This window comes from Spea bombifrons, chromosome 3 (assembly GCF_027358695.1).
Source record: "Spea bombifrons isolate aSpeBom1 chromosome 3, aSpeBom1.2.pri, whole genome shotgun sequence".
Taxonomy (NCBI): domain Eukaryota; kingdom Metazoa; phylum Chordata; class Amphibia; order Anura; family Pelobatidae; genus Spea; species Spea bombifrons.
The window spans coordinates 16,307,753-16,333,403 of NC_071089.1; positions in this window are offsets into that span (position 1 = coordinate 16,307,753).

The window sequence follows — 25,651 nt, forward strand, 5'->3', positions numbered from 1 at the left end:
AATTATTTTATTCGTTGGATGATCCCTCGCCTTGATTTATAAATATACAATTAGGCAAAGGGTGCTCATTACCTTTCAGTAAGTGAATTAAATGTAAAGCTTTCAGGAGGGGCTAACTCTGTACAGTAACCCTAACTGTGTAGAATACAACATAGAAAACAAGTTCAGGGTTGCTCACTACATCAACTCCTATGTTGGTCTCTTTCCTTGGGCTAGGAACAAGGAGCAATGGTTTTGTTGATCCTTGCTGGATGAGCCCTGAACAAATAATTGATAATGTCTTCCTACAGGGCTTCACTGTTTGAGTGTCAAGGTGGCGGACAGTTATTTCAGCATCCCTTGGTTGTTTTTGTTAATGAAATGATTAATTAATTTTTTGTGTTTGTTTATAATTTTGCAAGTTTCAGGTGGGGTTGTATACGTTCACATTAAGCTCACATGTCCTCACTTGAGGAGATTTGCAAATTACTGGAATTTATTGAATTTAGTGAGATGTTTTGCAAGTATTAGCATGCCTCAGTTGAGTCTGGTCAGTCAAGTTAACCTTTATAAACCTTTTATTGAATCTGTAGTGGGTCAACATATTCATAGGTTGAGATATAGAATCACATAGGCTTTCAAGACTTCAAAGTTGCCTTCAGATATCTGAATGCATGCATTACCTTCTATGAAAATTCTGCTCCACTAAAGAGTCAAACTTAAAACTGACAGACTTCAAACCAGAAAAGGAAAGGAATGTGAGTTTATTTGAATGTTCTGGGTTCACTTTAGGTAATAATGGTAATTATGGTAAAGGTAATAATGCAGATTTTACAAGGGAAGTCAACTAATCCATAGCCATTTCAGAGAAGTGGCTTAAAAGGGGCATTAGCAGCGAGATAATAGGCTGTCAATCAGATAGCAGTATTTACACAGAGGAGCAGTTTTTCAGTATGATGTATGGATTTTATGGATAAATGGAATCAGTCGTTAGGTTGTAATTGACAGACAATTGTCTTTTTTTCAACATTACTCACTTTGTAATTTGTTATAAAACATTGTCTTAAGCACTGTAGCCCATTTTTCACAGCTACAGTGAAAGTATTAGGCTGCCATATAATTGTTCCATGTTTGTGTTTCTAAATTTAATTGATAGCAGAATCATTGCAATCTCAGGGTCCCTTACCGTCGCCGACTAATTCCAGGGCATCCATGGGAATCACTCCTAATATCAATATTTAAATATCTATCATGCAGTAGCTCATGGATTGTGGGGCTCACAATTGTGTAGGTTATAAAGCAATATTTATCTAATGTTGGTGACCATTGGTTTATACTGCCCTACCCAATAATAAAAGCGTTCTGTAACACAAATTATCATGGACACAGTTCTTCTATAAAGTAATACTGCACTGGGATGCATTATAGTAGGATGCTTAAAAATAACTCAAAATTACAATAGGTGGCTCCCTCTTTATGTAGCTATACAGTTATTATCGTGCTACATATTTTTTGTGTTTTATTGCAAATATTTACCAATATAGTGATATGTACTACAGCCTTGAAAAATGATATTTATTAATTACTACATTTTATTCACCTGTTCGCACTCCAGCATATGGTTCTGAGGTTTGGCCAAAGAAGCATCCCCATGTATATTACTGTAGTACATTAGTTTATGAGGACACTTGAGTTCCACATTCTATATTTACCTTGGTTGTAATGTTTGTCATGAATCACAGGTAATTGTTCTAAATTAAACATATGACTCATGTTGGTGAATAGACTTCTAGATGATCCATAGGTCAGAGTTCACAGAAGGTGTTTTTTTTCTAGTCTTCCATGAAAAAATAACTGGTCGGAAAAGAAAACTGTTTTATTTGGGAGTTTTGTAGACAGTGACTCAGATCTTTACTTTCCTGGAGCTTTTCCTTTACATATGCCTCTTGATAGACAGATATTTGACCCACACCTGCTTTGGAAAGATCAGCAGGAGTTCAAGCTACCATTTTAAAACAGTTATCCTCTTGTTCAAAAAAATGTGAAATAACATTTCAGATGAAAACTGATTTTTTGATAACTTAAGATTCCAGTAGCTCATACACAGGATGTTGCATTTTAAGGTCTTACATTCTCTTAAAAAATACGCAATAAATATTTTCTTTATTAGAATAGTTTTCATTGAATCTTAAAATGGGACAAATTGTGCCATTTAGGTTCTTGGCTTTACATGAATGAATCAATGTATTCAATTAGAACGAGCTTTCAGCCAATGCTATCGTTATGAATAAAATCAGCAATGCTAAGATTGAAAATTGAGATATTTGTGGTCTAAAAACAGAATCTTTACTGGTTGAGGTAATGGGAAACTTTCTTTCAATACGACAAGTCTCACCTGTGTTCTTGGTTTTATTATTTTAGAGGTCAATGTAGCAACTTGTCAATAGCAGACTCCTTTCTACAACCAACACGCAACTGTGTTTATCCAAAAACCAGCACATCTATTCAACGGTAAATATTAAAACATGTCACTAGGCTTAGCTAATTGCTGTTTCATTAAATTTGAAATGGAATGTTAGTATAGTCCAACTGTGTGATAGCTACAAACCGCTGAAAGTCACGAACCTGTGACATCAGTCACTAATACTGACAAAAGTCTTTTGAGTAACAGCTTGTTATTCTACCAGTTGCCACTTCATACAAAGAGACTTCTTCCATCTTGTTATGTTAAGAAATACATTTATTTCATCATTTATAGCTCATGGCATGCATGCATTCTCAAAAGATATAGTGTATATTTAACTATTATATAAATAGTGAATGAATGAACACTTTTACCTCCTCTGAGAAGATGCAATCCTGAAACACATATTGAAGACAATGTATTCAATGTTAACTGATAACTATATTTAGTACACACACATATTCTTGCGTGTTCTAATCTGGACCATAAAAGGAAAAATGGGCCATCATTAAACTTAAGAACAATAGGAGAATATATTGAAGACAAACTTATGCAGATGTTTCAATAATTTCTCATTAGCTGTAGCTGAGAGTGCTAAAGCCTACAGTGTTAGTTGATAGTAGAGTAATGTGTGTAATGATAATTCAATTACTAAAAAATGCTCAATCAAAAATGCTTAATCAATTTTTAATAAAGAAAAATACCTTTTCTGGAGCTTTTGGATAGAACAACTACAACAGGGCAAATTAGATTAACAATAGGTTGACATAGATACTCAAAGTATGATTATCCAGAAACTAATATTATTAAGAATGAATAAATCCTGGCAGGGAATATAAAATCAAGACCAGCGTGACAATAGTCTTTGAACCAATGGGAATTTTAATTTTGTCCAATTTGTTTGTATTTTATGTATGTAAGTATATATTCGTTTGTAATAGATGCAATCGAATATTTTTTTGTTTATTAAAAAAAAATAAAAAAAAAATAAAAAAATGCTCAGATTAGGTATAAGAATATCTCCCAACACGTCTGTGTTCCTACTTTATAAAGGCATGTGTAGGCTTAATAGGAAGAAGTGTACATGCTGTGTGTTAATAAACCAATGGAATTTGTTTCCACAACTTTTGGCAGAACATACATTACTGAGTGTTACATTAACAGTAATAAAAGGAGTGTGGTGTATTTGTTGGCATGCCATATTTCCTCCTAACAGCATGTGCGACGTATATCCCACCGCCTAAAGAACATGCACTGAAGCATATCTTTGCTGTTGAAAATTTACCGGTTTCCAAATACCGTACTTATTGATTTATTTGGGAAAGCTTTAAAGCCAGATATTACCTTCCGGTGCACAGACTGAAAGAAATAACCAAAAGGAGAGATTTTTTCTAGTTTCTTCCAGTAGAAGAGTATTTTGGATGCATGTACCTTGTTGAATTTGCCCAGAAGGCAAATTCTCCTCCTTTTGAACCCAAGATCTACGTCAATAGAACTCTGCATGAATCCATGATCATGCAATAAAAAACAATGACATCTATATTATTAGTTAACCTCACTTAATTAACATGGTTTTTGCTTCCATTTACAAACTATAGCAAACATTTATCTAAGCCTAGTATTAAAAATGTAGATCTCATATTTCTACTGGTTCCTGTTGATAATGATTCTCCCACACATAGCTTATTGGATCACGTGAATACATATAAAATAATTTGATTAGTTCGACAATTAATGTTAACCAAACTCATGCATTTGAACCTGAGAGAATGCAGTGTTATTATGTCATTCTAAAAATTAGTGCCCAACCTTACACTGGATCTGTGTAAGGCACTAACCAGGGTGCTGTATTTCACGTTTTGTGCAGGGCACTTTGCCCCCTTCTTTGATGTAAATACATTATTGTGCTTGTTGTTGTTTATTTTATTTTTTCTGGTTGGGGATCACAGAGCAGGAGGGTACTGGTGCCAACATAGTTACTGATTTTTGCATGTTAGCAGCGATCAGACATTTTTTTGCATGTTAGCAGGGATCAGACATTTTTTCATGTATGCTAGCCAACTTATCTCAAACTAGATCAGATAGCTGGCAATTTTACTGCGTTTATACTAGTATTAGGCTACCTGCTCCATGGACTGACCTTAGAGGTCCTTACAGGTCCTGTAGAGTCTACATTAATCCAAGGGACACCGCTTATACGATTAGGGCTATTACATAATACAAGTACACTATATTACATCTCTGGCTCCTGATGACTAAAGGAAGGGCAGCCTGCCATCATACAGCCTCACAATAGCATAGGGCACAGTTACACACCAAGATCATCATAGTAAATGGGCAACAACGTCATTGCAAATGTGTCTGAGCTTTAGAGCCACTGAGCTGGTTCCTTGGAGGGTCTGGGTGCACTACTGGCTACTAGGGCTGGCCATGTATATGTATTATATGACAGTTTGTACCAGTTATCTATAAACGTATACAAAATATTATTAATATAATATATTTTATTAATAATTAAGCTTGGGAAGATGGAACACTACGTTTTCTTCTTTCTTCTCTTAAGGAAACCCACTGATAGTATTACAGTTTGGAAAAAAATACATTGTCAGCCCACTACTGACATGTTTACTGTTGAATAGACAAAATGTTTTTGCATTTGTCTCACTTTCTTGATTTCAAAGCTTAGGCATGTTAAGGATGCTTTAACATTGAAGTTCAATTAATCAAATTGACAAACTGTACATGGTTAGGTTTGTTGGCTAATCAAACATTGTCGGATTTTTGCAAACAAAGCTGCCATAAAAACAAACCACACTTGTTAAATCTGACAGAATTAATAGGTTATTCTATCAAAACATCTGAAAACAAGATATTTCAGTTTATATGAACAGTTTCCAGCTGAAGATCACTAAAAATAATACTTGAGTATTGGCGTATTTACCTTTGTCGATAGCCTAGGGCTAACCCCCGACCAAATAAACACACGGACACAAACTGTTTGGATAAAATGTGGCCACAGATTTAATTTAATGTAAGGTAAACAAATCCACAGCAAATCGTTAAAACAATAAAACCAGAAATGGCACAAAAAGTAATACAGTGCATACATTCCCCCACTTTTTCCAATCATCCCCCCGACAATGACACCCCCCTTTCCATGCATAAAACAACACCATTAACTCCAACAACAAAAGCAATCGGGAAAGGGCATACCGAGACGCACCTTTCCCACACCAGGTTCTGAGCCACCGACAAGCTCGAAAACACCAACCAGAAACACACTAATTCCTATTAACCAACCATTATTCCACCCCCACCTTACACTAACCAGCCCCGCCACTGTGACACTGACAAGAAGACCCTCAATCATCCTACTAATAACAGGGAGGGGAGATTCAGGAAAGAAAAACAGAATATATGTGACAATTACAAAATGGAGGGACCTATTTATAAAGCCCCCCCAAAGTCCCTTAACCCCATTATCCAAAGCCCAGTCAAGGCCGCATTCGCTTAACTGTGCTGTTCCATGGGCTACAAGAGTGCTACAGCCTCGCTCTACGGGCTATTAATCTTTGCTTAAGTGCTATATTTCCTTTTTGAAATTAGTGTTTATGTTTCAAATAATACCCTGATCTGCACACAACCTAAATGTTACCATTGTACAAACGTGACAATACACTTGGCATTGGCAGCGGTCTCTCCGGGCTCTAGGCTACAATCAAGGGAGTGTATCGTACCTGGCAAACCTATATTTGTTTATGCCGTTATAAAGGCTATGAGAGACTGTAGATATACGTTACGTAATAGCACTCTAAAATGTGTTATTATTACAAACAGTACTGATTTCTATAGGTCTATTATTTAGAACATATTTTTCCTTTGCTTATCTCATGGCATATGTATTATGTTCCCATGGTGATTGCAAACAAAGCACAGCTGTATGTGAATTTATTGTATAATTTATTGTTTGGGGTGAGAACTATTCTATTTAATTTTTATTTTATTTTATGTTGCTGTTGTTATGAAGATGTACGGTACTGTGTATAGAATTACATTTCAAAACTCCTGTATTCTAGAAAGATACTAAGTAGTGAATACAAAGACAACCAGATGCAATATGGTACCACGTCTCCATAGGAAAAATTTTTGTTTTTCCTTTTTTTTGATTGGCCTCTCTGTTGCACAACAGTTGTACTTTCCCGGTTGTCCCTGGACATATATATATCTATCTATATATATATCTATATATATATATATATATATATATATATATATATATATATATATATATATATATACAGTAAATATACATATACACTACCGGCCTCTTAACTCCTTAAAACCTTCATGATGCACCATGCCATCATGAAAAAAGTGAGCGTTCACCCTTTACATGCCCGATGTCTCGCGATGCTCTATTCATGTAAAATACGGCGGCTCCAAGTGCAGGGGACTGCCTTGAATCCTAAGAACCACCATTAACCCTACCAGTGCTGGAAGTAAAGCGCATGTAGCTCTGTAACTTCCAAAACCCATAAAAAAAACCTGCTCCATATATTTTGGTGAATTTCTCTGCAGTTGCATGCAATCAGTTCAAACAAACCTGAGAAACATAGAGACGTTGGTGGAAAAAAGGAACAAAAATTCCTTGTGAAATACCTGGGGTGTCTTCTCTCTCCAATAATATAGACTTTTGTGGAGGTATTTTAAGCAGGTGGGCTGCTAAACGATTTCAAATTAGAATTTTAAGATTGGAATATTGGGGTTTTTCATAGAGATGTAGCTCAATACATTTTGGTGGGTTTTCCTGCAGTTACATGTAATATGTGCAAACATTCTTAAGAATCATTGGAAGTTTGATGAAAAAGGCAACAAAAATCAACATTACAAAACATGGATATCTTAATTAAACAGGAAGACCTATGTTGGTGCCCATTGCAAATAGAAATGGACACTAATATTTTGTGAATGATGGATTCTATGTGTATATTGTTGTTTTACTTTCAAAATTATCATTGTAGCAAACGCCACAATCACCCGTAATTTGTGCCTCACTCTAATCAAATGTGGCTAAAAAGACAAAAATATTAGACTCAATATTAGTACAAAAATGCTCTGAATGGCCAGAATTGTTAACGTATATGTTATAATATGGGAGAAAACTACTATTTTGAAAAGACCGAAAATGCCTTTAGTATTGTAATGCTCATTATTCTTCGTTCTAGTAAAGTGCACCAAATGTAGTAAAGTAAACTACACCAAATTTCATAAAGCCATTTATTCTAAACATGTTCTTTCTTCTTTTTCTTCTAGAAACAGCAAAATGCTGAATTTGATTTAACAGGAATATAGCAATTTAATAAACAATTTTATATATTTTTAAATATTTTCCTCATTAAGAAATATTTCCCATTATTACACTGTTCATTGTTTTTATTTCTAAACAGTGCAACGATGGATCTTCACCTTAAATTTTTACCTTACATTTAGAAATTTTTCTGCAGTTGTCCCTAATGCAGTTACCAGATACAACACTACTGAAGAGAGAACTGGTTATCCTAAAGAAACATTTTATAATCCTCTGGACTTTTACCATATTTAGAAATCTATATGACGTTCTCATGCATCTGGAAATACCATATCCATCTCATCCTGTATCTTGTAGTATCTGGTCAGTGTTTTACTCTGGAAAGTTTCTTTGCCACAAATATCTGTTAATTTTTTACATTTTAGTAGAGGTGGATGTCCCTAAAATTATGCTCATGTTTTAAAACATTTTTCATATTAACATAAAATAAAAAAACAGCATAATGTGTAAAGTTTTAGATGCCAAAAAAACCCCAATGACATAATAGGCATCTTCAAAACTGTTTTTACCTTAACAAAAGTTGTGTGTGTATGTATATATATCTATATATATATATATATATATATATATATATATATACATATATAATATCAGCTAGTACAATAGGTTTCAAATCCATTAATAAAAGTCTAATAATACTGTCACTCCTCTTACAAAAAAATGTCCTATAACATTCCATTTGCTCTACTATGGACTCGCCATACCGCTCCTCACATCTTGCCTTTCCCAATTAAAAGTTTTCAGTTGTGATACATCCAGTGTTTCCCGTCCCTTATGTGACTCTCTCTACACTCTATCACTCTATCACTCCTTCTGTATTATGTTCCAAAGAGATGGTAAACTATAGTGAGCAGGATCTTTGATACCGTCCAACTCTGTTTAACCTTTTTAGGTGAAACCAGTTCGTGGCTGGCAAAAAAAACCCATGATGCCACGTGCACAGACATGTTGTCAATGTTGTCTCATAAAACGTCTCTGTTGTACAGTGGAGGATACTGAGCCAACCAGCGCCCACCTTCCCGCTTCCAGTGTAAGTCTTGTATAGCTGCACATGTGAGACTGCTGTTTAATGTGGAGGGAATACCGTTGATCGGTCATTGACTAATTGGCATTTTTCATGAAAAAAAGTTAAATACCTGGTACAGGCAGCCTAGCATGGCTACTTGCTACCATGATAACCTGAAAAATGACATAATCACACATAAAAATGAAATAAAGCATTAAAAGAAGAAAACGCAATAATGTGTTCAAATACATTTATTTTTACTTTGATTTTTTAGCATGAAAACCCCTTCTTTTATGAGCCTACTTTATTTATTTACATATAAGAAACTCTAACCTGATTATTTGATTACTCCTGTTTGATTACTCCTGTTAATTCTATAAGTTTGCTTGTTTGTCTGTTTTTCATTTAATATTAATGTTTGTTTAATATTATTTCTGAAATGGCAGTGTTGTTTTAGTGATCATATTCATGGTATGTAATGCATTTGACTGAATACTAACCATTGCCATTGCTATCTATTCTCTAAGGCTCAAGTATACTCTTAATTGTACCTCAATTGTTAGAATCACCCTGGTGTATTTTCTTAAACTTTCGTAGGGTCAGCTTGGCCCAACTTGACTAATAAACCTGTTTAGTTATTTACAGACCCCAAGAGTTTTGATGTAAATTCCATTATTTGCTTCTCCAAGACGCTTGCATTATTCTGTAGCCTTCTCCAAGATGCTTGCCAACATTTTGCGCTTGGCAGATTTCCACCGAGATGAGCTGAGTCCTCAATAAAATCAAGGCCAAACAAGGTAATTTCAGAGAGTGTCTTTGCAGAGCGCTACGTCTGGGCTGACCCACGTTAAACCAGGTTTTAACATAACTAAACTTAGTTTGTCAGTAGGCCCTAAATCAAGAGCGTATTACTGCAAGTTCTTTAGTAAATTGTGTCCTTCACTAAATCAACTATACAGATGTGTGTAGATAAACAAGTCGAGCTGAAGTACTAACATGCTTAAAATAAACATAATAAAATATCTTCCTTGCATCATCAAAAACAACCTGTGTTTAACAGGTGGCAGACTGCTTTAGGCAAGCCAAAACATTAACTAAAAATGGAAACTGTTACCATGGAAAATATGTTGACATGCTATTTTTCCATCTGTTTAAACAAACCAGAATAAAGCATATTAACATGTTTCCCTTACAACCTTTTCTGGAAATGAAATATTTTGTAATTAATTCAAATCAAATGACAGTCTCTGATTGGATCATTCATCAACAAATCCATCTCCGCGAAAAATGCCAATGTTCACTTTACACATCATTATAATTACTCGCTGTCACTAGAAAGGTCACAAATTCCATCGGTGTATTTTTAGCAGAATTTGTACTGAAAAACACATGGTTATATGGATGAGGTTTTTTTTTTATTTTTTTGCAGTCTTATCAGACACACTGTATTTTGCAATCTGCTTTGTAGCAAAAAGGACCACATAAATATTTTATGTTTTTTAAAGTTGGCCAAAGTTTCCGAATTTTTATGGAAAGTGTATTTTTATGAATCCTATATCTGGGAAGGCATTAGGAATGATAAATGCAGGAAGTAGTTTGTTGTATGTACCGTAGATTAATATCGTACCTGAAATTTAGTTCCATGATCGATGTCAATATTGTTTACTCACTGAACATACAATTTATCCGCAATATCCTTGAGCAATGAAAATCTACCATTAGAAATTAAATATATTTGTTTAAACACAATTTCAGAACCCAGATCCTGTGTTCTATTAAACAGGGGGGGGGGGAAATGTCGGTGCGCTAAGCTAGTCACAGGCTCAAATAATACAAATGTATAATACGAGGCCTACCAAACAGGTGTAAGCATGCTGCAAGAAACAGTGTGTTGGCTGTACAATGTATACAAAAAACAAAAACTGTCTGCGCTTCTTACCCTAATAAAGTTGGCAACAAATATATAAACATAATATAAATGAGAGGTTTTGGTTATATGAATGAAGAAGCGCAGACAGTTTTTGTTTTTTGTGTTCTATTAAAGGCACAGATCTTTCATGCATGAAGCGGTGCCTAAAGTTAAGTAGAAAAAGGTTGAACTCCCTACTGAGATGCACCCCTTGTCTTTCCATCAGACAGTATACGACCAGTATACGTTTTGTCTTTCCTTTTAGGTAAAAAATACATATTAAACATTATAAAATATTTACTTAGTACTTTAATATACAATCATCCTGCTTGGGGATAAGCATGCAGTTTGTTCCACTATGTCTGTAGAACGTGCATGCTCGGATTCTGTGTTGGGTATCTGAATGTGCGCCAGCTTTCACAGTATTTTGCAGGCACTAATCAGGGATTGCCAATAATAAACTCAGTTGCCATGGTTTCTTTGGCACCAAAAGCAGATGTATGGCTTTTGTTTGTGCTCCATCCCAAGCTGGTTAATGCATAGGCATGAAACTTGACAGTGCTCCAGCTGCATAATTCTACTTGTCACAAATTACATTCAAGGATTCCCCTCTGACATCATAGAGGGTTTAACATCATGTTGGAAGTTGGAACAGTTCCCATTGTGTTTCATAACTTTAAACAGGGATAGAAAGTTTCATGAAAAACACCGGTGATGGCAGATGATTAATTAAAGTCAGAATTAAGTATCAAATTAGTTGCTACAGGTGCGTTGTGTGATTATTTAAAATGTTATTATTCAATTATCTGGTATAAGAACTTTTTGGAAACTTTTGCTGTTTCTCAGTGGTTTAAAGGGACACCCTGGTCAGCATAAACCCTTTAATGCATATGATAGCTGCATTTACATTTTTGGGGTGCCCCCCTTTGCAAATGCATGAAGTAATTCTGCAGAATTCCCCCATGTGCATTGCCCCTTCCTTAGCCCCCCTAAGGTGGCTGATAAAATCAAAGTGTGCCTAGAAAATGTCCCTCATACCATTACACCACCAGCCTGAACCGTTGATACAAGGCAGGATGGATCCGTGCTTTCATGTTGTTTACGCCAAAGTCTGACCCTGCCATCTGAATGTCGCAGCTGGAATAGAGACTCATCAGACCCGGCAATGTTCTTCCAGTCTTCCATTGTCCAATTTTGGTGATCCTGTGCAAATTGTAGCCTCAGTTTCCTGTTCTCAGATGACAGGAGTGGCGGCCGATGTGTTCTTCTGCTGCTGTAGCCCATCTGCTTCAAGGTTCTGCATACCTTGGTTGTAACAAGTGGTTGTTTGAGTTACTGTTGCCTTTCTGTCATCTTGAACCAGTCTGCCCATTCTCCTCGGACCTCTAACATCAACAAGGTATTTTCGTCCATACAACTGCTGTTCACTGGATATTTTCTCTTTTTCAGACCATTCTCTGTAAACCCTAGAGATGGTTGTGCGTGAAAATCCCAGTAGATCAGCAGTTTCTGAAATACTCAGACCAGCCCGTCTGGCACCAACAACCATGCCACATTCTTCCCCATTCTGAGTTGTCTTGACCACATCTACATGGATTGAGTTGCTGCCATGTGATTGGCTAATTAGCTATTTGTGCATACCTAATAATGTGGCCAGTGAGTGTATATATGTAAAACATCCTATATGGCTTAAAGGGACACTCCAGCCAACATACCCACGTTAATGCATACAATAGCTAAATGGTCCCATCTAAACAACTCTTGCCCACAAATGTATGGAGGGATTCTGCAGAATCCCCCATTCCCTACGCATTTTCCACTTTACCTCCTCCTCCCCAAGCTCCTTAGCTTGCAGGAGATGTATTTGGCTCACCTGGTTTACTCACTGTTAGTCAGCTCCAGTGCTAGTTACAGGGGTGCGCATACACAGAAAATGCTACCACTAATTTAATTGGGACTTCTTTGTTCTCACCGACTACTTTAAGTAACAGTCATTGGTGTGAAAACTGGACCAGGAAGGGGAAATGTGCTGCAGTCTGGAGCTGTAGATTCTCATAGAGGTAAGTTATATATGTATTTCTTTATTAACTGGCTGAAGAATGCATAGTAAACCACTCTTTATATTATGTGTGTGTGTGTGTGTGTGTGTGTACACACAGCCAGATTACTACAAATGCTTAAAATAGCTGTCTCTTCTATGGTGCATTTAATTAAACTTCTCTTTGGGAGGGGGGTAGGAAAATATGTGCACATCAGTGTCCATAGCTAAATATACATGATATTTCAAAGATACTTGCACATTAATCATTTGTTCCAAAGTAAATGTATATTGTCTCAATGCTGTCATCTAGTGGCTACACTAGAATACATTCAAGTATGTGCAAGTAAACGGATAGAACTATCAATAATTTTTGTAATGTTTTCATTACTATATTAGTTATAATTAAAATTAACTGAATATTAAAGTCTAGAACGAATTTAATCTTTTCCAACCCCACCAACATATTATGCGTATTAAAGTATGTACATTGTGAAAATGCTCAAGCTTTGGACCTGCAGTGCAATACCCCATGTGCTGTCACTGTTTGGTGCCAGTTTTGGCTACTTCAAATCAATTGGAGCATTTTCTGCATGTGGGAGTCTCTTTCGACATCCTGAAGCTCTTACGACAGCCAGCACTGAAGCTTCATGGTAGTTAATATGCCATCTAGCGTGAAGAAGAGGCATTCAGTCGAAGGCACGTCCTGCAATCTGGTTGGCAGCAAAAGAGAGTCAATGCGTAGTGGGCAAACATGGGAATCCCTATATGCATTGGATGACGCCCAGCCACCATATGAATTTAAGTGCATACGATGGCTGGAGTGTTCAGCATCTAGTTGGAAGAAATATCTACCAATGTTCATCAACCCCTGTTTATATATTTATAGTTTTAATTATTTATGCACAAGTTTTAGGTGAGGGTTAAAATTTGTATATTACTAAAATTGTTTGAAATGCAAACCTATGGTAACCTCCTATCTTGTATGAGATGTCACTGTCTCTTTAAAATGATGGCTGTTAATTTTTGCAGAGCAAATGTCATAAGCCAGAATTAGCTCCCAAAAGGACATATTGGAATAATGATGGCAGCACTCTATATGGAAATATAATCATAAAAACCATACCTAGAAACTTTCCAGGGCTGCTTCCCTTGCAGAGCTCTCCTTCCCCTGCACCATATTGGCGATAGGAAGGGGCGTTATCTCATTCAGATTAGGAAGCTAGCTCAATAAAGACAGGCTGAGGCTTCACCAGGGTTACTTGTGTGTATATATATATATATATATATATATATATATATATATATATCTAGATATGTTAGTGTATGTCTGGATATGTCAGTGTGTGTGTTTATGTAGGTGTCTGGGTATGTTAGTATGCATGTACGTACGGGTAGGTTAGTGTGTTGGTATGTATCTGAGTATGTTAGCGTGTGTGGTTTTGTGTGTGTCTGTTAGTGAGTGTTTGTGTGTAGATATGTTAGCCTTTGTGTGATAGTATGAGTGTCTCTGTGTGTGTAGGCTAATGTGAGCATCATGGTAGATTAATGTGCATGCTAGTGTGAGTGTCTGGGTGTGTTAGTGTCTAATTATGTTAGCATGAGTGTCTGGGTGTATGTTAGTGTAAGTGCTCCTCCCGAGATATGGATCTGCTACTGTCCACCTTGCGACACTCTGAAACTGAGCGCAGTGAGATGGCTCTTTGGGTAAGGTAAGCACGTACTCCTGCCCTAGCTTCACATTCAGCCCAGCCTCTCTCTCCTTTAGGCTTGCACCTTAATTATTTTGGGCCTTTACATATTTAGCTTTACAGCAGGTACTAAACAGTGTTAAGAAATATAGATAATTTGTGCTCACTAATAATTAATGACAGTTTCCATGTAGACAAATCGTTAATTTCACTAAGAGCATATTTGCTAATTAATTATTAATAAAAAAAAGTAACAGATCATTCACAGACAATGGCCAGTGGACCGGTGGCCAAGAGGATTGCTGCTGTGTGCAGCTGACGATGAATAAGTATGGCCACATGCAACATGAATATAAAAATGTAACATACAGCTACACTAACGCCGGGGCCACTTAACAGTAGCCTGAGTTGACCCCTACAACCCCTTGTTACTGTTCCCTTGAACCTGTTCAACATATTTTAGAAAGGGCCCCTTCCGATCTGGACCGGATCAGTCCGGGTCAGAAGGCCCGCTTTTTTGGAACCGGCACAGGTAGACAGAAACATATCGGGGTCACGTGAACCTGCAATAGGGTCCTGTGGTTTCTAGTTTTGTCCCTGCCACTTAGTCATCTCCAGTCCAACCCTGGCCTAGGTCACTTAGATCACGATGTATATATACTAACAGTTCAGGTATCCAATAAAAGATACCTGTGTTGGTGGCGTGGGTATTGGCAGGACCAAAACTGGGATGGAGACTGGTAGGGCCTAGGAGGAGCAGGGTAAAGAGCATTGTGAGGTGGCCATGTGGGAGCTTTTACACCTCCATGGGCCGGTAAGGGGAGATCAGAGTATTCCCTCAACCGCCTTCAAACCTCACTGTCAGCAAAAGCGGGATGGTGGGGCAGCTACAGGGGGCAGTGCCCAAAAATGTAGACTGTCTCGAAAAAACTAGGACACCTCGGATATATGCATACGTATGCATATTTTGGAAAGACGTATACATTTTATTACCAGATGTAAATACATATTGTATAAATCGGATAAAGTTGCATACAGTATGTCTCTCAAATATTACCGTATTTACCATTATTTTTATAATAGCATACAATTAGCTTCTAAAAGCATGCCGTTGAAAAAGTTAATCAATTTTAAGGCATTAACACTGCCTTCATTTATGACATTATTACTGTATAAAAAAGATCTTAATATAGATACTCGGATAATGTCATATTTAATATCTTATTGGCAATTTTTAGACTCACAGTACGTTAAGTAAATATTGGTTAACTCATTTCATAAGCTTCTATTCCGTCAATCAGTATTTTTTCCTCTTTCCAGAAACCAGCTTTAACTTGGAAATAATAAAAGCATTCATTGGAGTTCTCTGAACTGCTACCATATGCATCATCACTTTTCATCACCTCTTTCCATTTTCGCAATGATAAATATGAATACAGAACCAGAAATAACTTTTCTTAATCAGGCAGGTTATTGGATATGAATGATTTACACCAAAGGGGAGGTTTTTAAAGATGATTTATTTTTCTCATAATTTCTTTAATTTATTTTAAACATTTAAATATACTGAAACACGTAGAGTATCTTTGAAAAATGATAACGATGACCACAGAGTGCTGAACATGTTAAGAATTTTCATGCTACCACTAGAAGTCAAGCATTCTAGAATTACACAAAATGTGCAAGAATTTCTTAATGATCAAAAATAACATACTCAGGTATTTTAACTACTAATACTGTATATAGAAATAATATATATATATATATATATATATATATATATATATATACATTTTTTTTTTCAGTGACCATCTTTTTTTTATTTTATATTCTGGATGGCCACAATGGTGTCACACATTATTACTAAGTGGGCCCTAAAAGATAAGTGTCTTTTTTCCACAGGTTTGACAGGTCCCATTTTTCCTTAACCTTGGAAAACCTAGAGGATGGGGTAGGTAAGTAAGGTATTTTACAGAAACTCCGCATTCTATGCCACAGAGCAGGGAAGGATAGAGGGAGGTTGGCATAGGATGGGTTCCTTCCCTATCTGAAGTATTTTAGACCTGGCCACCCCAGTGTTTAGTGGGTGGGCCAGGGGGTATAGATATCCCCACACTTTTCTTTATTTTAGTATGGGGAGTGAGGAGAATGCCTTCCATTATTTTTTTTATTATAAATAACCTCCAATCTCCCCCATAATAACCCCCATAATCTGGGAGACCAGTTTTAAATATTACTTTATATCGAATTCACTCAAACAAGAAAATTATTTTTGGCATACCTGTGGAATAGAAAGAAAACTCTTTGGATTATAAATGAAGTTAAAGGACGCTCATTTTTTTTAAGTTATATAAAACATTTTTAACATAACTATTTATAGCTATCTATGTCCATTTGAGAATCAGAGGAGGCCTAGGCCCATAGAATCAAAACCAAATTATTTTTATTGTATTTTTTTTTGTTTCCTTAGAAATTTCACCCTGTGTACCTCCATTCTCAAAATTGCTCCTAATTGTCGGTATTTGATTAATATAATCTTCTAGTTCCTTAATGTTTATTTTAATTCTACCCATTTGTCCTTTAGGGATGTTTTTTAGTCATGATGATGAGTAACAGTAGTTTAAAAAATTATAAAACTGTTACCATCTGTTGATTTAAAACAGTTATAGATCAGACTAATAGTTGTTTTATTGAAGTATTACATCTAAAAAACAGTTTATTCAACATATATGGCACATATTGTAATTTTTATTAACTTGTGAATCTCATCATACGATTAATATGTCATCGAGGCTCATTTTACCCTAAATCCAAATTTGTTTCAAATCTTTTGATGGCTTTTTAGATTCCTAGCCTCAATAATAATGGTTTTTATTTGGGGTGAATATGATATGCATGTGATTAGAAACACAGATTCTGAAAAAACTAAATGAATACATAAATTACATTTATTAGAATTATAAATCAAGCTATTTTTGTTATGGTTTTTGTTTTAAAAAAAAATCTTTATCTAGAAGTTTTCTTGTACCTTTTCACATTGAATTTTGCAATTTCAGATGCACTGTTGCCCAAAAATCCAGTTATTTCTTAAATCATTCCGCTAAATAGTATTTTTCCACCATAATAGGGAGTTTAATAACATAGTGATTGTAGGCCTAGTTCATTGATGACAGAACTTCCAAGATTATTTTTATTTTTGGACGAGGGGTAAATTCTGTATTCTTCCCATCCTTCTTGAGCCAAATTTTGGTCCACAAAAAGATTATCTTGTTATAGTTTATATAGTTTAGCTTTGTAAAGACTGTGAGCCTAATACCATTTGTAGTTTAAACCTATGGGTGATACATTTTCTCTTTTATCGCACAGAATTGTATGTAGGACATATAGATGGTGCCCTTTTACTTCAATCTCAAGGCCTTAGACAATAAAAAACTTTGTTCTTGAGTCCAAGACACCCCTGATAAATCAATACTAAATCCATTCCATCATGGCCTTGCAGATTTCCTTCTTATATTTCATCCTCTGAAAAATGATCTCCCTTTTTTGGACATAACATTGACTACAGTATTCAAAATGTGTTCTAAATTTTCTACTGCACTCTGTATTTGAGGCTCTCAAAATGTATTCTGTCTAAAAAAAACCCTTTCCTTTTCAGACTGATTATTTACTAGGATGTGGAGGTCTAGTGAAGTAATGAAAACCTATCCTACTACGCAGACTACACAGGAGGAAATTGACTGCAGCCTGCCAGTGAAAAGAAGGGATGCATACTTTCTTACATTGTGAATTTTTTAAATGAAAAATAGAGCAAAATTATGAAAGTGTAGGAATTAATGTATGGGTACAAACAGGGCATAATACAGGAATAAAGGGGTGAGGGTGGATATACAGTAGCTATCAAGGTTGGGCAATTAATAGAATGAAATAGAGGATGCTAAATAACTAGAAACTTTCGTCTCCTGAAATCCATTCTTCTCTATTGGGCCATAATTAGAGAAAATGTTATTATGTCAATAGGAAATGTCTATCGCTTTAATTATCTATAGTCTATTACGGTGTGTAAATATGGGGCAGTGGAGTATCTTATTTAGAATATCTAGTTTGGCCAAAAACAGTATTGCAATCACTTGCTATTGGTTTGCTTATAGTGCATATTGTTGTACAAACTCATCTATACATGATGCTGGTAAAATATAGGTTAAGATGTCGATATAACTTTGCAAATGATGACATATCAGAATCTTTTCGCTTCATGAAGTGGTTCTTGTGATGTACCTTAAGATGGAAAGGTGGACCATTGCACCTAAACACTTAGTCATAGTTATTTGTTTCAGGATGCCTTAAGCATAAATCTTGCAAAAGATAACTCAAGTACAAATATGAGTCAGAGATGAGGTATAATCGAAACTGTGTTCCTGAGTCATTATACTGAAACAGCCCAAAATTGCAGGTTTAGGTGTCGTAATGAAATGCTTTGCATTGAAAAAAAAATACTCCCACAACAATATTTCAAGCATTATTTTAAACTAAATAACCATTATAATGTAATAATGTAATTGACCCCCCAATGCTATCATAGATGTTTTCACTCTGCCGTTTCAACACTGAAAGGGGAAGGTCGGGATTTAGCATAAAATAATCCCCGATTCTCCCTAACCATCCCATTTATATTTTGGAAGACATGCTGACAAAATCTCCATAGCATGCAGTAGAAGACACTGTCTGACTTTAAACATGGATCATCATGTTTATGATCATCTGTATATGATGCCACATGTGCTCCACGGTGAGAATGGCAGCCATGGAGGGGACATAAGAGAAAAAGACTATTTTAAAGTATTATATCTGCAGCACTATGGAATGGTAGAAGTAACAAATCCTGTTTCTAAAAACAAATATCTAAAAACAGATATTGGAAAATATATTTTAGAAAATCATGTATATACTCAATACATATATGGTAAGAAAAAAAGAAATACAATTCTGAATTTTCTTTCCAACCACACTCAGACATAAAGTGGCAAAGTAAAACAGGTGCTTATTTGACTCCAGTAAAAATAAATGACACCTTTTGGTTTCCAGCTGGAAAAATTATTTGGTTTCAACCTTTTTTTTACAAAAATATCCATATTGAAAATGATTTTAGGATTATATCCTGCTCCTCATTGGAAAATGCTAAAACAAGTATATAAATGTATAAAACATTTGCTACAAAACCTTCATAGAGTCATTCAGTTAATTTTAGTCAAAAACATTACAATTACTATAATTTTGCACAACATGGGCTAATATATGAAAATATACACTATATGAGGAAAATGACACTCTCATTCACTGACACTAGCATCAGAATGGAAAGAAAAAAAGAATTATTAGCTACTCCAGCCAATCACAGCTTTACTTTCTCCCACAAAAGATGGCCGACATCATGTGGAGGAGACTTCAGCACTTCCAATGTGCAATATTTCCTGCTTAGAGCCGAGAAAAATTAATAAAAAAATGTAAAAATAACACAGTAAGTTAACTTCTGACCACTATATCCCTGTATTTTAAGACCAGGCATTCTGCGTTATCTCTATTCCAATCTAATTCTTTTTTTAGAATGTTTTTTTTTCATTGAGAACCTTCTATTTGATCCTATTTGATTGCCGGCAAGCATGGCACTCTCCAAGGTATCGATGACATTTGGGAGGCCAAACTGTGGTCTCATTAAAGTGCAGATGTATATATTTTGCCAAACCACAAAAGAAGTGAGACATTTCACGTATTACATTTTCTTTCCAATGTTTGAGACCTCTGCCTATCAATTATATTATTGACAGGAAAGTCTACCGTAATGAAACATATGGGTAATAAATCTGTTCTTTTATTTCATGTATTTCTCAAGTAGCATTAATTAGATTTGATGAAGAAATAAAATATGGTGTTTTACGAAAATATTAAATGTTTTACTTACCGATAACTGCAACCTCATGTATTTAATGCTTAATGTGTGTCAGGCTACGTTTATATGTAACTGCTACACAGCATTATTATTTATAGTTTGCTGATATTTAGAACTCTCTTACTCTGTTAAAGGGACAGTCCAGTGTCATGGGCAGCCTACTGAACAAAGAATACATATTACAAACATTTTTTTTTGCTAAATGTGCGCTAGGGGTCTTGGTAGGCCCGTTGAACTCACTAAGCTGCACAGGAGATACATTCAGCCTAATACTAAAAACCTGCAAGGTTTTACTATTTGCGTGCAAAATTCCAGCCCCACCAATGAAGAAGCATATAAACTTATTTTGTCTATATTTTAATGGGACATTCTAGTGTTCCATGCAACCTTACCAATAAATAATGTATTAAAGGACTTTGTAACTATAATATGTATTTCTCAACCTTTAGGGATAAAAAATACAGGTGGCTATGCAATGTCCACTCCATGGTCCCAAATGCATGTAATTTCAGCTAATCAATGTCATAAAAATGCTTCACTGGGAATGCTTTGGGCATACATGATCAGGGTCTTATTAGACCCCGCTGGAACCTGATGGGCATGTGGTACACATTTTCTCCAAAGAGGCAAATGCATTGAGGGATTTCTCATAATCTTTTCATGAGCCAGCACTGGAGCTGGCTGGTGGTGAGTATATTTTTTCAGATGGGAAAGAGGGCAGAAGCACAGGAGAATACTGATGAATCCCTCAATGCATGTGCAAGCAGAAGAAAACACGCATATTGCGCCCATGTAAAAAAAAAACATGAGGCATTAGGTATTCAGACATTCAGGGTACATCCTACTTGAACTGTTTACTTACCTACTAAGATTCATCTACAAGCTGCTTCTTTTCTTCCGATTTAACCTGCAGACAGCTTGTCTCTTTGCCCTGTTCCTAGATCCTAGTGGCTTCCCTCCCTGCTCAGGCCCAGTACTCACAGAGAGCAGGACTCGCATGCTAGAAGGAAGCACTCTTATAGAAGCTGCAATACATGTTTATAATAATAATGATTTAGGAAATATTATATTAAAAGTATAGTATTAAGTAAAGTGGTAATGACAGCCTTTATTTTGGGGTAATGTCCACACCTTGGAACTTGTGGGCTCCTGCTACCTGGAGCCTACCCTTACAGCACTTGGCCAAGACTGGCCACTGACATTAGTGGACAGTCCCGCTGACGTTGGGGAAGTTCCTGCTGATGTCAGTGGGTGTTCCCGCCGACATCAGTGGGCATTTCTGTTAAATCCAGAAAGTTCCCAGTTATGGTATTATTGTGTGTAGCTGCCCCGCTGGCTTGCTTTTGTGGGAAATCATGGAGATTCTCTGATCTTTCTTGACTGGCCCACGGAGCTAAGCACCTCAAAGTGCTCTTTGAATAAAATGGGTGCTTGATTACCCCCTGGCCCTTCCCAAATTAGGCACTGGCCCCACCCATTTCTTGGTCAGGCCCCACCCTTCCCCATCATTAACCACACCTCAACACACTTAAAATGGACATAGGGGTATTATAACAGAGATCTTACTCTATGTATGTTGAGCGCACTCTGGTGTCAATGCATGCTGTCTACTTCATTAGCAGCAGACAGGGGAGAAAGAAAACATAAGTCTCTTTTCAAAAATCCTAATTAAAAAAGAATGCATTCATGTATTTGTAGTGGTTGTGTTAGTTAACAAATGAATGAAGTTCAGATAACAAATGAATAAATCGCACATTGTACCTAATCTGACAAAGTAATGTTTGTAAACAGTGAATATATATTGTTCTTGAACCTGTCTGAGTCCATTCACATTTTTCTCTTACGAACACAGTAGGCTCCATTGTGAATGTGTGTGTGAGAGTCTGTGTGCGCACAAACTGTTCAATGTGTGTGTGCTTGCAGCCTGGCCTTAAAGAAAACAAATGCATTATTTCAATATAATTTTACATATCATTTGACCACCATGGCATGGCTGTTTAAGTCGAATTAAGCTGCCACCTGCAGTAAATCATTCTAGTATTGCAAAATGAAAATAGAAACCTAGAAGCTAATGGAAAAGAAATGTTCCATTCCGAATGAATTATCTCAAAGGGGTAAAAGACATAAACATAATCCCACTACTCTGGCAGTTTTATGTTTTTAATAGTAGTGTTCAAGAGCCAGCTGACAATATGTTCTAGCCCATACCAATTAATAAATAGAGGAATTCAACATCCATAAATCTAAAGAGTTTTGAAACAATTATTACAATATAAAAACTGATTACAGAAAGAAAGATAAATTACTCTGTAAACAGAAAATCAATATAATTTTACAATATAGTTTAATTAGTGAGATTCCTTGAAAGCCCCCTCACATATTGATGCAAGAGGTCGTCATCTAAAACTAGAGGTTTAGATGTAATGTAAAGAAGTTATACCTTACTGAGAGGGTGGTAGATAAATGGAACAGCCTCCTGGCAGAAATGGCTTATACAGTGAGGGAATTTGAACATGCATGAAATAGGCATAAAGCTATTCTGAAGTTAAAAGGAAACCAAGGACTAATTAAGGTCTGAGTCTTTACATTAGGAAAAATGTGAAAACTAGATGGGCCTTCCCCAAATTTCCCCAAGTATAGCATTGTCGAAACGTCTGGGTATGTCCCCTTCAGCATACCAAGACATTTTGAACGATGCTATGTCTCCAACTTTGTGGGCACAGTTTGGGGAAGGCCATTTTCTATTCCAGCATGACTGTGCCCCAGCGCACAAAGGAAGATCCATAAAGATCCATTCTCAACCATCATCAGTGTCTGACCTCACAAATGATCCACTGGATGAATGGGAAACAATACCCACAGAAACTCTCCAAAATTTTGTGGAAAGCCTTCCCAGAACAGTAGAAGCTGTTATGGTGCAAAGGGGGGACCAACTACATATTAATGTCTATATATATATATATATATATATATATATATATATATATATATATATATATATATATATATATATATATATATATATATATATATGACATTATACATTATACATTTATGATGAGATGTCATAAAAGTCCCTGCTGACGTAATGGTCAGGCGTCCCAATACATTTGTCCATATATTGTATCTCCCTACCCTCACTAGACACCAGGGACACATGCCCCATCTCCCACATGCAAATACACATAGGGCAACAACATACCAAAATCATCATACGTCAGAGGTGGGAAAATATCTCAAAAAGGAAACTACTGTGTATCTGGCACTGAAAAGGGTTAAAGTCAAGTCTTGAGTGTTTTCCAAAAGACCAAAAATATTAATTTTTCTATGGCATGACAATTACATAACGTGACTTTAAAATTAGACTGTTAATAATAATAATAAAGGTTAATGGTTTTAACAATTTAACCTACAAAACCTATAACGTATATACAAAAATAGTTCTTTCTTTCAAAGATACCGTTCTCTTCTCTTTCATAATGTTGTAATAAAAACTATAATAAATACCAAACAATAAATCCAATTTATTTAAAAAATACAGTTTCTGTTAGTAAATTTGACCTTAAATTTCTTTTTTTTTCAAAATAATAAAAGCACACGGGGAGACATACCACCTACTGTCCTGTACTCTAGACAAATGACTATAGCTATTTCTGGCACTTGTTCGGGTCCAGGTGGCCCATCTGTCCTGATTCACTTGGCCAGTTTTCCTTTGCATCTGGGAATTTTGACCCTCCTGTTTTCCGACCAATTGTATCACATTATATTCTTTTTGTTTGAGATTTCTCTCTCAGCAAAAGGTTGCGAAAATCTCATGCACTGTGATAGAGAGTCTCAATTAACCTCTAACCCTGCTTCTGTGCATGTGGCTTAGATTACTTCTCACACCCAACCGTGGGCCCATTAACACGTTGTAGTAAAACAAAAACTGTTTTGACGGGCTGTAATTGCTGCTAAGTGATGATGAACAATGAACCTCTTGTGCTGAAGCTACATGTGGACTAATAGACAGGAGAAAGTGTTCTGATAGCTCCAGTCAAATAGATTTTATCTCCCATGAATCGGAGTCTTCTGTTGTGTTTCTTTAAGCGTTTATTCAGTCAAACTTCCTTTGCTATGACCTGATGAAGGCATAGTTGTGTTTATTACGACTTGCAACAAATCTCAACCTACTGAACAAAGCATGAATGACAACCCCTATGGTGAACTACAGAAACATTTTTTTCTCCCCCTTGCCCGAGATATAATTAGTTTATGTTAGCTGGAAAAGGTCACAGGTTGGAAAAGGTTAGGCTCTTTTTTGTTTTTAGGCAAGATACTGTAAAAATTGCTTGACGCTTGTACTTGCAGGTGCATTACCAACCTCATTTGTAACCGGCGGCCTGCAGTGAAAGCTGGTTTCCTCGGAAAATGTTGGAATTCCATGTGACAGGGCCTGTTTTCTGGAACAGAAATGATTGTCCTTTTATGTCATTCATAATTACAACACCTGTTACAAATTACACTTACCTTACTTTAAAACAGACGGTTGCTTGTTCGGACGTGACCGTTTCTTTGTATTTCAGCCAACATAAAAAAAATAAATGACTCTAAACCTGTATTCATTTTGCATGTTTAATAATTTAAACATAACATGGGACACAGTTAGTGCGCCTTACAGGATTTACTTTTATGATTTTAATAATTAAAGAGAAAAGATAGTTCAAGTATGGAAGCAATCACATTTTTACAAAAGCAAGACATGCAATGGGTACCAAAAGCATGCTCCCCACTGTGTTTCACATTAATGATCAGTAGGGTCAAGGCCAGATTAAGGCTCTTGGGGCCCTGGAGCAATTAGAGCTTCCCGCGAGGTACTCACCACATCCAGTGCTTTCCTCCCGAGTGTCCTTCAAAGCTAGCCCTTCATGCTCTGTCACTTCGCACCAGGAAGTGAAGTCATTCCCAGTTGGGAAGCACAGTGAAGGAGCTACAGGCCACAGTACTTACAGGATATGACCTGTAGCTCTTTGACCTGCGCTGCGAACCGGGAAGTGATGCCATTTCCATGCGCACAGGCAAGTGAGGGAGCTACAGGCCACATCCTGTAAGTGCTTCCTCACTGTGCTGCGTGATCAGAAATGACATCACTTCCTGCCCGTAGAATCAGTGAGGAAGCTACAGGCTGTAGTACTTACTGTACCACATCCTGTAAGTGCGGTGACCTGTAGCTTCCTCACTGTGCTGCGTGATTGGAAATGACATCACTTTCT